The sequence below is a fragment of the Macaca nemestrina genome, chromosome 14 (assembly GCF_043159975.1).
Source record: "Macaca nemestrina isolate mMacNem1 chromosome 14, mMacNem.hap1, whole genome shotgun sequence".
Classification (NCBI taxonomy): domain Eukaryota; kingdom Metazoa; phylum Chordata; class Mammalia; order Primates; family Cercopithecidae; genus Macaca; species Macaca nemestrina.
In genome coordinates this window covers 105,805,589-105,819,970 of record NC_092138.1, presented here as the reverse complement: position 1 = coordinate 105,819,970, position 14,382 = coordinate 105,805,589, and the positions used below count along the sequence as shown (strand labels likewise).

General features: G+C 37.9%; 1 protein-coding gene across 14 annotated transcripts in view; it reads left to right on the top strand.

The window, feature by feature from the left end:
• The window catches only part of LOC105463895 (DENN domain containing 1A), a 547,224-nt gene that overhangs the window by 121,479 nt on the left and 411,363 nt on the right, over nucleotides 1-14,382 (top strand). Inside the window, exon 1 of one of the 14 annotated variants that reach the window (XM_071078303.1) lies at nucleotides 10,214-11,181. The exons of 12 other annotated variants lie outside the window; for them this stretch is intronic. The gene's annotated coding sequence lies outside the window, so the exon portion shown is untranslated. Of the gene's footprint in view, nucleotides 1-10,213; nucleotides 11,182-14,382 lie in introns of those variants that run through there. One more of the 14 variants, XM_011711309.3, reaches the window with a different exon arrangement.

Below are 14,382 nucleotides of genomic sequence, written 5' to 3'. Positions count from 1 at the left end.
AAAATTTATGAATCTTATTAAAAATATAGAAAATTCAGAAGATAAGGCCAAAAAAAATCACCAATAATCCTACAACTCACTCATGGCTAGACATTTTGATGAGTTAATTTTAGTCTGGATTTAAAACATTAAAAAATGATAATTGCTATTACAGTATGATAAATCTTTGTATTTTGAGTTAATTCTTCATAATGCAATGATGTATTTCCACGTCATTGTGATGTAAATATTGCATCACTTGAACTTATTAACACTTTTTCAATTTTTGCAATGATGCTTGAAAAAAATTTTAAAAAGTACCTACATTTCAGACTATTTCCTTCGGATAGATTTTGAGGTGCGGAATTACTAGGGTGTAGAGTGTGGACATTGATAGTGCTTTTGATACATGTTGCCAAACGAGGTATTTGAGAAGAAAGGGTATTACTCCCTTTATTCCTTCATTCCTTCTTTTGTTCATTCAGTTGCTAGGCCCTTTTTCTAGGTGCTGAGGATATAGTAGTGAACAAAATAAGCAAAGATCCTTGCCTTTATAAAGCATATAATTTAGTAGGGGAAAACAGATAATAAGGACAGGTTAAGCATCCCTAATCTGAAAATCCAAAATGCTCCAAAATCTAAAACTTTCTGAGTGCTGATGTGATGTCACAAGTTACTCTGAACATGTTATTTTTTCACTCTATTAACAGTATGTCAGGGCTGGGCATGGTGGCTCACGCCTGTAATCCCAGCACTTGGGAGACTGAGGCAGGCAGATCACCTGAGGTCAGGAGTTCGAGACCAGCCTGGCCAACATGGTGACACCCCATCTCTACTAAAAATACAAAAATTAGCTGGGCATAGTGACGGGCACCTGTAATCCTAACTACTCGGGAGGCCGAGGCGGGAGAATCGCTTGAACCCAGGAGGCAGAGGTTGCAGTGAGCCAAGATCACGCCACTGCACTCCAGCCTGGGTGACAGAGCGAGACTTTGTCTCAATAAAGCAACAAACAGTATGTTGGCCAGGCATGGTGGCCATAATCCCAGCACTTTGGGAGGCTGAGGCGGGCGGATCCCTTGAGGTCAGGAGTTCGAGACCAGCGTGGCCAACATGGCGAAACCCTGTCTCTACGAAAAATACAAAAATTAGCCAGGCATGGTGGCGGGTGCTTGTAATCCCAGCTACTTGGGAGGCTAAGGCAGGAGAATCACTTGAACCTTTCAGGTCAGGTTGCAGTGAGGAGAGATAGTGCCACTGCACTCCAGCCTGGGTGATAGAGCTAGACTCTGTCTGGAAACAAAAAACAACCCCCCAAAACCAGTATGTCATATTTTTTACTGTTAGGTACTTATATGTAAATAGGTACAAGAAAATAATTGCTTATTGGTAGCATATAAATTAATAGGTGGGAATGATGGTGATGCCAAACCACAGATTGTCCACATGGGTGGCTAAGACAGTGACATCTTTGCTTTCTGATGGTTCATTGTACAAAGTTTGTTTCACGCACACAGTTATTAGAATATTATATAGGATGGTGCAGTGGCTCCCACCTGTAATCCCAGTGCTTTGGGAGGCCAAGTGGGCAGATCACTTGAGGTCAGGAGTTCGAGACCAGCCTGGCCAACATGCTGAAACCCCAACTCTACTAATAATTCAAAAATTAGCTGGGCGTGGCGGCGGGTGCCTGTAATCCCAACTACTTGGGAGGCTGAGGCAGAAGAATCGCTTGAACCCAGGAGGCAGAGGTTGCAGTGAGCTGAGATCACGCCATTACACTCCAGGTTGGGTGACAGAGTGAGACTCTGTCTCAAAAAAAAAAAAAAAAAGTATAAATTACCTTCAGGCTATGTGTATAAGGTATATGTGAAATATAAATTTTGCATTTAGACTTGGGGCCCATCCCCAAGATATCTCATTATGTATATGAAATGTTACAAAATCTGAAAAAAATCTGAAAAAACACTTCTAGTCCCAAGCATTTTGAAAAACAGAAGATACTCAACCTGTATATAGTATGTTGCATGGTGAAATGCACTGAAGAGAAACATAACCCAGGAAAATGGAATGAGGAATGGTTAGGATAGGAAAATTATAAATTTAAATAAGGTGGTTGGGGAAGGCCTCATTGGGAAACTAACTTGTGAATAAAGTCTGATAGCACATGCCTTATTCCTTGATATTTTATCAGACAGAGTGAATTGTCAGGATATAGGCCATGAAGTGGAAGCATGGCATGTGTGTTTCAGGAGCAGCAAGCAGACGGTGGGAACAAAGTTAGGAGAGGAGAGTTAGGAAGTGAGTGCAGAGGTATGCTGGTGAAGGGAGGACGTTATAGAGGAGGCCCTGAATTGAGTTTTACAGGATTCCTCTAGCTGCTATTTGAGAACGGACTACAGGAAATTGGAACCAGAAGCAGGAAGACCTGTTAGGAGGCTATTGGTAGTTAATCCAGGTAGAAAATGATGGTGGCTTAAATCAGGGTGGTAGTGGTGGAGATGGAGTGAAATGGTCAGAATTTGAATATATTTTGAAGGTTTAGTTGGCAGGAGTGGCTGATACATTGGCTCTGGGATGTGAGAGAAAGATCAGGAGTTCTGTTTTGGATATGTTAAATTTGAGATGTCAAGTGGAGATGTTGAGTAGACAGTTAGATAAATGAGTCTGGAATTGGAAGAGATAGGAGCTGGAGAAATAAATGTAAAGTTAATAGTGCGTATTTGAAGTGATGGGACTGAAAGAGGACCAGCAAAGGAAAGAAAGTCAAGTCCAAAGACTGAGTTCTGGGGCTCTTCAATAGGGAGAGATCAACAAGGAGCCTGCAGAAGCCAGTGAGGCAGGAGAGTGGGATGCTCTGGAAGCCTCCTGAAGAAAGAAAGTGACTCCAGGAGTGTATTAGTCCATTTTCACACTACTAATAAAGACACACCTGAGACTGGGCAATTTACAAAAGAAAGAGGTTAATGAGACTTACAGTTCCACAAGCCTGGGGAGGCCTCACAATCACGGTAGAAGGCAAGGAGGAACAAGTCACATATTACATGGATGGCAGCAGGCAAAGACAGAGCTTGTGCACAGAAATTCCCATTTTTAAAACCATGAGATCTCATGAGACTCACTCACTATCAGGAGAACAGCGCAGGAAAGACCCACCCCTATAAATCAATCACCTTCCTCCGGGTTCCTCCCATAACACATGGAAACTGTGGGAGTTAACAATTCAAGATGAGATTTGGGTGGGGACACAGCCAAACTATATCAAGGAGGAAGCAATCATGGGTGCGAAATGGTGCTTGTAGATCAGGACTAAAGATTGATAATTGATGTTATCAGTGAAAGAAGGTCATTGGTGTGGCTGTTGGTATGTGAGTAGTTTCGGAGAAGTGGTGAGATGAAAGCTTGGTTGTCATGGGTCCATGAGAGTAGGAGGAGACAGGAGACAAAGTGGTGACTGTGAGTATAGACACTGTTTCAAAGAATATAGCTAAAAAGAAAAGGAGAAAAATAGGGTGGTAACTGTTGGAAAGTGGGCTTGACCTTTTAAAAAATATCTGTAGAAATAACAGCATGTTTCTATGCTGATGGGAAAGATCCTATAGAGAGGTAAAATGAATAAAACAGGAGGATTGGTAGAGCTCTGTCTGAGTTGGAAAGAGTGGATGGGATCCTCCTTCACAAGTGGACAAAGGACCTTTGCAAGGGGCACATGTAATAAGACGAAGGCAGAGTCTGTGGGGCAGAGGTGGTGGGAGAATAGAGGTGGTGATAGGGCTTGTGGGAGTTCTCTTCTGATTCCTCTGTTTTCTCAGGGAAGTGGCAAGTAAGGGAATGAGTGGCAATTGAGGTTGGAGAAGGTTTGAGGTTGGAGGGAAGAGGAGAAAGTATAAAATAGCCGCCAGGAGACAGAGAAAGTGAATGAAGGAAAAAGTGGTATAATTACTGAGTTGCATTAAAGCTCACAGTTAATAACCACAGATTTAAGGTGAGATTAGTCAGCATAGCTGTGTGTTTTTGTCCAGCCACATGCCTTAAACTGTAAGGTGTCAGGAGTTTCCAAGTAGACATGGAACAGTTATGAAAATGGACCCCCTCTGAGCTATATGGGTGCAGGCGGATAGTTGGATTTAACAAGGACTGGAGTTTGCCAAGAGAGGATGACAAAGAGGCACAAGTCAGTTGAGAATGTGTTTAAAGGAACAGTTATAACAATAGAATTTAAGCTATGTAAGGAGAATGGTGTAGACCTGAGGTGGATAAAAGGCAGTGAAAAGGGCTGAGCACGGTGGCTCATGCCTGTAATCCCAGCACTTTGGGAGGCTGAGGTGGGCGGATCACCTGAGGTTGGGAGTTAGAAACCAGCCTGTCCAACATAGAGAGACCCTGACTCTACTAAAAATACAAAATTAGCCGGGCGTGGTGGCACATGATTGTAATCCCAGCTACTCGGGCGACTGAGGCAGGAGAATCGCTTGAACCCGGGAGGCAGAGGTTGCGGTGAGCCTAGATTGTGCCATTGAACTCCAGCCTGGGCAAGAAGCGTGAAACTCTGTTTCCAAAAAAAAAAAAAAAAAAAAAAAAAAAGGGCAATGAAAACATGGATAGAGTATATGCTCCTGTGGGATAGAAGAAGGAAGAGTGCTACAGGGGATGAATGGAAACAGAGGAAGTGGATCATGGTTGGAGACTGAGATGCTTGCAACTTGCGATTGCTACAGGGGTTTCAATTATTGGTAGTGGTAGAGTTTAGGGTGTGACCGTAGGAGTAGAGGGTGAGATTGTTGGGGGGAGTGGCCTAGGAATCAAGAGTTCCGGGATTTGGAAGGATCATCTGTGTGACTAGTAACATCGGGAAGACTGTGGTGGGAGTGGTGGTAGAGTCAGTGGCAATGCAGTATGACCCACAAGATTCAAGGATGAGGAATAACCCTGGAATTAGTAGGCGACAACAAAGCAGAGTGGCGATGGTGGCGGTGTTGGTGGTGGTAGGGAGGAGGGCATGGTCTGGTGACCAGAAGTAAAAATCTAGGGTTTTGGAGAGTGAGGAAGGTGAATGGCCTGTAAGTGACTCTAATGAACAGAGGCTGTCTATCCCACCTCCAGGCCAGTGGGAGGAGAGGTAGGGAAGAAACATCCAACTCTTCAAAGGACCCCAGAGGAAGCGAGCATTCAGTTGCAGTAAGAAGATAAAGATGTAAAGGGAGCTTAGAAGAGGTTGCACGTTTTGCTTTTGGCTGACCAGGAGTGCCCAAAGCAAGTTAGTTTCGTGAGTTGGAGAGCCATGGACATGAGTGTGCCAGTTTTGCTGTTCCTGTGGCAACCTCATTAAAAATTCAGTGCACTTTTGATGGAGGACATAGTTCTTTGTCTTTTGAATTTTTAAAAAGTGTTGGTAGATTGACTGTTAATTCATATAAGAATATACAATTTGCCACATTTATGAGTGATGCCCAAGTGCATCTTTTGAAAGATTTGGATAGTGGGAAGATGAGAAAGGTGAACAGAGCATGTCAAGTTTTACAGGAAAGTTAAATGACTAAGCTGGCCAGGTCTAGAGATTTATATTTCAGACACAGAGATGAAATGGGCTGGGTTGGTCTTAATGTCTGCACTAAGGATTGTAGGCTGTTATGATAGCTTTCCTACCTAAAGGTCTTAAAACATTAAAAATGGTAAAGGTCCCCAAAAATTTAATGTAGAATTATTATATGATACAGTAATTTGACTTGTGGATATATACGCAAAAGAAGTGAAAGCAGGACTTGAATAGACATTTGTACACACATGTTCATAGCAGCATTATTCACAATAGCCAGAAGGTGGAAATAACCCATATGTCCATTGACGGAATGATAAACAATGTGATATCTACATACAACGGAATGTTACTCATTTGTAAAAAGGAAGGAAATTCTGACACATGTGACATCATGAATGAACCCTGAAGATATTATGCTAAGTGATTTCACTTATATCAGGTAACTAGAGTAGTCAAATTCATAGAGACAGAAAGTAGATTGGTGGTTGCCAGGGGCTGGGAGAAGGGGATAATGAAGAGTTGGTGTTTAATGGGTTCCAGGTTTCTGTTGGGGAATATGAGAAATTTCTGGAAATGGATAGTGGTGATTGTGGCACAACAATGTGAATGTACTTAATGTCACAACATGGTACTTAAAGATGGTCAAAATAGTAAATTGTGTGTATATTTTACAACAACAAAAGTCTCAAAGGACATAGGCACTGCTTCTCTAATGGTACAGATAAGGGCTAGGCAGCAGTGGCTTGTTCCCTGGAAGCAGGGTGGAGTGGGGAAGGCAGGGTTTTGGTATAAGGAAGGCTCTGTTTGATGGGTATGTGCTTCCCCTGCAGAGATGTCCGCGTTGTCTCTCCTGTATGAATGGGAACTCCAGCACTGGGGTTCTCATTGTGGTTTAGAGGTACTCGGGAACATGTTTTCTTAAGTAGGAAGACATTTTCTCTGTGTTCTTATTTACTCTATTTGTTTAGCAAATTTTTTTTCATAGATGAGATAAGGATAACTCTAGCCTTCAAAATCATTCTAAGTTTTTCGTATGAATTCATCTTTTAAATATTGTATTTACTAGTTGAATAGAGTGCTAGTTACTTTGGAGTCATTCTATTTATATCCTTAACTTGGCAAAGGACTATAAATAAAGAAATTGGAAAGCTCTCATTCATAATCTGCTAAGGCCTATTTCATGACAGCATGTTGTAGTTATTTGTCCAGATGTATTCTTATTGTTGAGTCACAGTAATGACTAGAAGACAGATCAACAGGAGGACGTAAATAAATAAAGCCAAAAAGGAAAGCCAGTGTTGGATTCTTTGGAGCCTGATGGATTCAGGCTGAATCCCAGCTCTGTTACTTAACTCTGTGAATTTGTTCATTGTGAGCCTCACTCTTCTTATTTATTAAATAGAGAACTTCTACTTACCTGGAAGAGTCATTATGATTAAATAGGATAATAAATTAAGCCACCTATGGCAATGGTTGGTATACCTAAGCATTCAATAAGAGGTTGCTGGTAGTATTATAATTGTTACTGCAAAAATGTTTAGTGGGACTCTGTTTCTGAAACCCAGTATGCAAACTTAGAAAGCAAAAGAATTAGCAGAACGGTCCTTCAATTTATACAGATTCACCTCAGGGTTTCTGTAAATCTGGGAGAGTCCCTAGTGTATTTGATGTTTACAGATCATTAGCAAAACAGATGCCAGGAGGCAAATAAACTGTAGCTTAAGGATTTTGGAACTACTGACAATGTAGAGAAAATCAGTTTCTGATAAAGTTATAATGTTTCTAAGTAAGCAGTAGAAGGCAATGGGAAATTTTTAATTGGGTTTATAAAAGTTTATTTCAGGAACACATGTATTTCCAATTTGAGGCACACCTATACATCTGTAGTCATCGAATTTATAGTGCTTGCTTATTTCTCCATTGGGGTTAATAATATAACAACAACTAATATTTATTGTGTGCTTACGACATGCCAGTGTGATCTTTAGGAAGTCTGTAGCATTCAAAGGCTTGTTTTCATTTGGATGTTTGGAAATTGGCCTTTTATCCACTTGGAGACACAGGGTGTTTAATGAGTTTTTTTTGTTCTATTAATTCTATTACACTCCAAATATTTGTTCGGTATTTATAACAGTTAAGACATTTTGTAGGAGACAAAGTTAAGTAAGACATGGAACTTGGCCTCACAACAGACCTATTCACTATATTGTATATGCTTCAGAAGTGTGTCATGGGATGAGCCCTGATCTAGTCCTGGACTCTACCCTGGCTCTACTACTTCTTCGTGGAACCTTTTTCTGCTCCCTTAGGACAAGGCCAGATGCCCCTGTGCTAACTAATTCCTAGTATCACACTTACCAAGCCCCGTGGTACCTGCTTGTTTAATTCTCTGTGTTCTCCATTAGGGCTAGACCGTAAACTCCTGGAGGATGAGGCTTATTGATCAGCACGGTCAGCCACAGCAGAGCATTTGTTCTACAAGTGACTACTAATTTTCTAACTTTGGACAAGTGATAACCTGTTGCTTTCTTTAACTATGATAAAATTGATTTAATAGTCTCTATAGCATAGCTTTGTCAGGAAGGTAAAATCAGAAATTTTCTATAAAATGCCTATCACGGTGCCTGGCAAATAGTGGGTGTTCCATCAATAGTTTTTTATATTTGAGTAAATAAGTTATCTCTTTTCACCAAATTTGACAGTACGATATATCTATTTATGAAGACCATATGGAGTGATGTCATATTTGTAATACATAAAGGGCACAGCTGTCGTTTAGGCAAAGTATAAAGTAATTATTCATACTGGCATAAAAATGTGACACTTCAGGTTACTCATTCAAAAAAGTGGCATAAAATGAATCCTAACTCATAGAGAAATTACATGGAAGCCTGAGATTATAATCATAAAAAAACTCATCTATAATTATCTATCAACTTGATAGATTTTAGGAATTGTTTCCAATAATTTTGAAGTAATTTTTAAGAATTCCAAATATTTAAATTTAAGTAATAATGAAAGTTGAAAACTAAGATATTCAGTAGAGAAAAAGGTAAATGTAAGTGAACATATTCTTTTTATTTATTTTTTATTATTATTATTTTTTTTTGCCTCCAGCATACCCTACCCTTCCTTTTGCATTTTAAAGCTCCCTTTGGAATTTCACTTATGTTTGAGTTTTGGATTCACGTAGCATAAATTTGGTTAAAGATCAGACTTATATTCCTTTTGTAGATGAAGTTATGAAAAATATTTCAAACTATCAGTAAGTAGTGGCTTTTGCTAGTTAAAATCCTTCCGTATTCTTCGGAAAGAAAGATGAAACTCCTAGATTTTACTGTATAATGTCAATGGACTCATTATTTGTACAACAGCTGATGCATTTAGGACTTGTTGATTCACTTAATTGGTAACTGTACTACATTCATAACTTCAACAACTGAAAACAATAGGTCAGTGTCTGCTGTTTATGCATAAATAGTCACATCGGAGCAGGATATGTCTGAAAGGCAGAATATGTTAGTCTGAGGAGGAATCTGGCATGTGAATGGCTCCATTGCTTGCCATACTGAGGTGGGTTTTTGCTCTCTTTCCTTGAATAATGTTATTTGTGTTTTTATTATGGATATTGATGGTTACCTGTTCCTATGTTACCAGGCTGGCCGCTGTGAAATTGCATTTGATTATATTTTAAATGCCAGTGTTGGGGGAAAATGCTAGACTAGACTCATGGTTAAAAATTGGGATGATTTAAAGTTTTTATGTCTTACAGCCTTCATGTGCTAAAGCAAAAAGTTATACCTAGAATAGATTTTTTTAGAGTAACAAATTTCATTTGTACATGGAATCCAAATAAATGTTCATTTATAGTACTTCAAAATGATTTTTTTCTCTAATTTGTGAATTGCATGTCTTTCAAATTTTAGAGTCAGATCTGCATTTTAGAATCAATATTTTTTGGAAAAGACTGATTTTTAATTAAAAAAATTTAAAAGGAAAAACAACCTAAACCTTTATGTTTCATTGTCAAAAAAAGGAAAACATGCTGGTGATTTTTAAACTCTATAAAACATTTCAAACATTCTTTTCAAAAATATATTATTTGTAACAAGTAAATTTTAACAATCAAACAATATAATTTACTAGAATAATTATGTTTAGTTATTACAAAATGCTAACCTAATGAGTCAGGTATTTTACAATGTAAAATAAATGAAGCTGAGTTTTTGTAGCTTTAGTAAGTTTACTAGTGTCCTTGAAATGCTATATATAATGCAGTCCAGTTTGCAGTCATCTTATCAAGAAACTTTAATTTTGTGTAATACAAACAAATTTTCTTTTTGAGGATTAAAAGAAAGCTTATTTCTGAGTGTATTTAGGGGAGAATTTGAGCTTGTTCTCAAACTATACAACTTCTTAGACTATTTTCTGAAAGTCTACATTTTTAGTGTATAAAATTTGGAAATGTCATTAGTGAAAGAGCAGTGTAGTGGACTGTTATCCTGTTTGCAGCATATTCCCATCTTCTCATCTGGAAAATTAAATCTGATTACAGCTTGGATTAACATTTATGGTTGTGGGGAGAGGAAGATAGTATCTTAAACTCCATGAAATTGAACAATGAGATTATATGGTTTATAGCTGATGTTAAAGTCCTGCTTCTTTAAAGGGCAGATTTTGTAATTGTAAGCTTTAAATATGTTCAATATTTTGTCTCTTATTGACTGAAATATCCTAGAGATAATGATTGGGTAAATTCAGCGGGCATTAAATGTAATGTTTTCTGCCTTGAAATCCTAACATGTTAAAAGTGAAAGCAGTGTAGATTCCCGTGTTAACTGCTACATTTGCAACTTCTCTTAAATTTCCTAGAAGAAGTCCTATTATAGGAGATAATGGCTTTTGGTTAGTATGCAGTTGTTATGTGTTTTGTACAAAATGAAGTCGGTGTATTTTTAAATCAGTTTAAAAATATGTCATGACTCTTTAAATGAAGTCATTGGTATGACAAAGGGAAACAGGAAAATAATTTGGTAAGGTGTGTGTGTGTGTACACATACGAGTTACCAATGTACAAATGAGCCCTCATACATAACCACAGCACTTTTATGAATTATTTTGCATTTCTGTTGTAAAAGATCTGTCTACCACGTTTTCTAGGAACTTTAAGCCTAAGGCAGAACTCAGGGTTTTTGGAGCCTGTGTAAAATAATTTATAGCACCTTTCCAGTAAGTCTTGCCCACTCTCTTTTTCTATTAATTAAACATTCTGTGGCAATCTGGTATATCTTAAAGATTTAAAAGTATGTATAGGAGAAGACTGGAAAACATAGACTGTTGAGGTGGAAGCAGATTAGCCTTTCTTAAAAGAAAAAATGTTAGACATGTTTGTTTAGGAGATCAGTTTTTTCCTGCTGTGAAGACATAGCTTTTTAAGCATGGTCATGTTCTGTGCCTGAGTGAGATTGTGCTTTTGGGAGTCCTATACTGTGAAATGTGTGTGTTTAAATATGGACATGCTTCAGTGAAAGTGATGCACACGTTTCTGTGGGGACAGCCTCTTTGATGGCCATGGTGCTGTGACATCACAATGACATGATATGAAACCTTGTCTGAGAGCCACCTGCCTCTTTGGTTAAGAGATGCATGGACTTTACTAGAGTGTACGTATTGTTAGCAAGATTTTTAAATACAATATTTTTTTCGTGTTGAAAAGTATTTTCCTGGGAGTTGGTGACATTGATTTTTTTAAGTTTGTAAGTTATCTATTGCCTAAAGTAGAAGAAAGTTATTGAGAGAAAAGGATAAGGAAAGAAGGGTGTGCTATGTACCACTAGATTCTTAATTTTCTGTCAGCGGGACAATTCTTGGGGAAAAAGCTTGACATACGCTGATTACTCTATTCTTACTGCCAATTGCCTAAGCAAATTATGTTACTTTCTTCTGTGGTAGTACTCTTCCCTGCAGATTTTTGTGTTGAAAGTTAGCTGTTTGGTGACACTACATTTGATGGTGAGCTTATGAATGTGAGAAGGTGTTTTGGAACATAAGCAATTATAGCATTGAATGGTGGATAAAGAAATAGATATATAAATATTAGACCGATGCAGTTTTCCAGTGTATGTTATTTTCCATATAAAGATATAGAACATTTCATAAAATGTTCCCAGACCATTTAAAACTCAAAGAAATGCAGCTGACGCAATGAAATACATAGAGTACTTGTAAAAACATACAGACACGCAAGTGGATTGCTGCCAGACAGAAAATTTAAAGGCGGTTTGCTTAACTGCAGGGTGCTAGGTTTTGTACATGTGCCATGCTGAAACTGTTAGTAGGGCGGGTGTTGTGTTGCTTGAGAAAAGCAGATTGTATTTGGACCTTTTTAACTCAGATGTTTCCAATGTCGATATTTTGGTGACATTATGGCATTGCGATTGACTCAATGTGAAAAAAGATTTCAGCCTCCTGTGTTAAATAGACATTTTAAGAAAATTCAAATAAATTATTTGCAGTTTTTGTGTTAATCTTTCCAAAATGGGTTTCGTAGTTTTATGAACTATCGGACTGAATCTTCTAGCTGATTGAATGGAACTTTATAGGTTGACTTGGTTTTAAAAAGTATTGCTTTTCTTCCTTTCTTTCAAAAAATGTATTATATTGCTTTGGTGAATGTTAAAGACCTATGAAGTTTGTTTTTTTGTAAATGTTAGAGGCCTTAATGAAAAGAAACCAAAAGTTGTATGCTTGAATCATAGTAACTAATAATGCATGTATTATCTTGGAACGTTATTCTGTTAAAACCTGGTAATTTCATTTTAGAGAGTCTTAGGGCAATTGAAGGAATTTAATTGATGGTGTTTATGTTGCTTTCCATTGAGGCAGTATTTGGAATAATACAGTTTGAATGGCCTCCTTTTTGGCATTCCGTGGTCATCTTTATCTTCAATGTGTTAAGATAGGTTGATTTTTTTTTCTTTTCATTGATTTTCCCATGCTTTTTTCAATTCTATGTTGTATATGTTAATAAAAAATATTTTTATATGATTTTTTTTGTTATGATTTCTTATTAATATAGTTGACTGAAAAGATTTAAGAACCATCTGCCACCTGTGAATAAGAATGGTATTTTTAAAAATTGAAGAATATACTACAAATTTTGGTTTCGGACATATAGTCTTTCACAAAAAGGTGATAGAAAAGTAATCTTTGGTTTTGTTTTCATGGGTATTTTGTAGTTCCCAAGAAGCACAAATTACTGCAAGAAAGAGGGCATGATAGTAACGATTGGCATGAGAGTAATTTTTGTATGAAGTTTGGTAGTTAAAGAATAAGTGTTAAACCACATATCAGTTGGAAGAAAAAGAATAAGCCTTAGATGATTTAGTGGCTTTCCCAACCTCTGTTTTATTATGTCCCTCAGTGGCTTAGAGCTGCATTTTTTGGGTCTCTGTACCAAATTTTAAGTTATTTATGTATGTTTTAGAAATTATAGCCACTGCCCTCTTTTTTAGGCCCCTTGTTCCCTTTGTTCACCCCCTTTTCCCCTCACTGCACACTGGTAGAGGATTGTTGGGCAGCAGGCTGCCCCTTTGTCTCCTGCTGGTGAATTCTTCACTGCTGGCCTAGTCCTTTTCCTGCCACACTCTTGGTGCCCGCTGGCCTCCTCTCTCACAAGGGCTGAGTCCTTGAGCAGTTTCAGTCCTTGGGGCCAAAGACGGGTCAAGTGAAGAAGCTGCTGCCTACCAGGGAAGCCCTGAATTGGTACTGCAGGGGCATTACTCCAGAGTTCTCTAGTTGGTCTAGACACATCGATTCCTTCCCAGTAGTTGAAGATGAGGGTGAAGAAAGAAATTGATTCCCAGCTTTTAAGCCAGCCAAAAGACACGTAAAGATTTGAAATCACTTGCAGATAGTTTCAACTTTTTGGCACCACTCAACAACAAAAGCAGGAATATTCAAAAGGTTTTGGTGTAACCTTTTGAATATTCCTGCTTTTGTTGTTAGTCTTGGGTTTTAAAAAATAATACACATTGGCTGTAATGACTTGAAAACTGGTATTTCTAGGATCCTAGTAGTTTGTGAATAGGCCCTTAGTTTTTTCCCTTCTTGATTATTCACTGCAGAAATGGACTGCAGTGAACTTTTACATGGATTCACTTTCACAGGGATGTAAATTAGTGTTTTAGTGTTGTATTTAAAGGTAGCCATGGGTAGCATATATCGTGATCATTGTTAGACGGGAGACCCTCAAATCTGTGATTTTCCATAAGCCTCTGAATTGATATATGATTTCTCAAATAGATATTATTACTTTCCTTAACATGTCTCCAAGGAATCAGATCTTTTCCTTATTAGAAATGATTGAATGTTTTCCTAATCGATAGTAAATGGAATGCTAATAGCTTTTAATTTTTTCACTTCTGTATTGACTTACAGAAGATGGCATTGAATCATCTTGCTTATGATTTAAGAATAAAGTGATCTCTTTAGTAACTCCATTTTAAATAGGTGGTCATAAAAGGTATTTTCCCCTGTGTATTTGTATAGTTTCTGAGCAAGTTTGATTATGTCAGCTGGAACATAATTTTTTCATGATATTTTGTTTATACTGACAAGCCAAAAGCATTGGTTCTCTTCTGAAGAAAACTTCCATCTAGTTTTATCTGCCTTTTCATAAGAGTGTATAAGCATTTTGAGAAGGATAGATTTCATTTATTAAAGCAATGAGTTTTGCATTTATTCCTTGAAAAAATTCTCTCGCTCCCCCTTTCTCCCCAGTCTCAACCAGTGCTTAAGGTGGTTTATCAAGCCCACATCTGTAACTATGCAAAGGAGGCTTCTGATTAGAGAAGAAAAGTCAA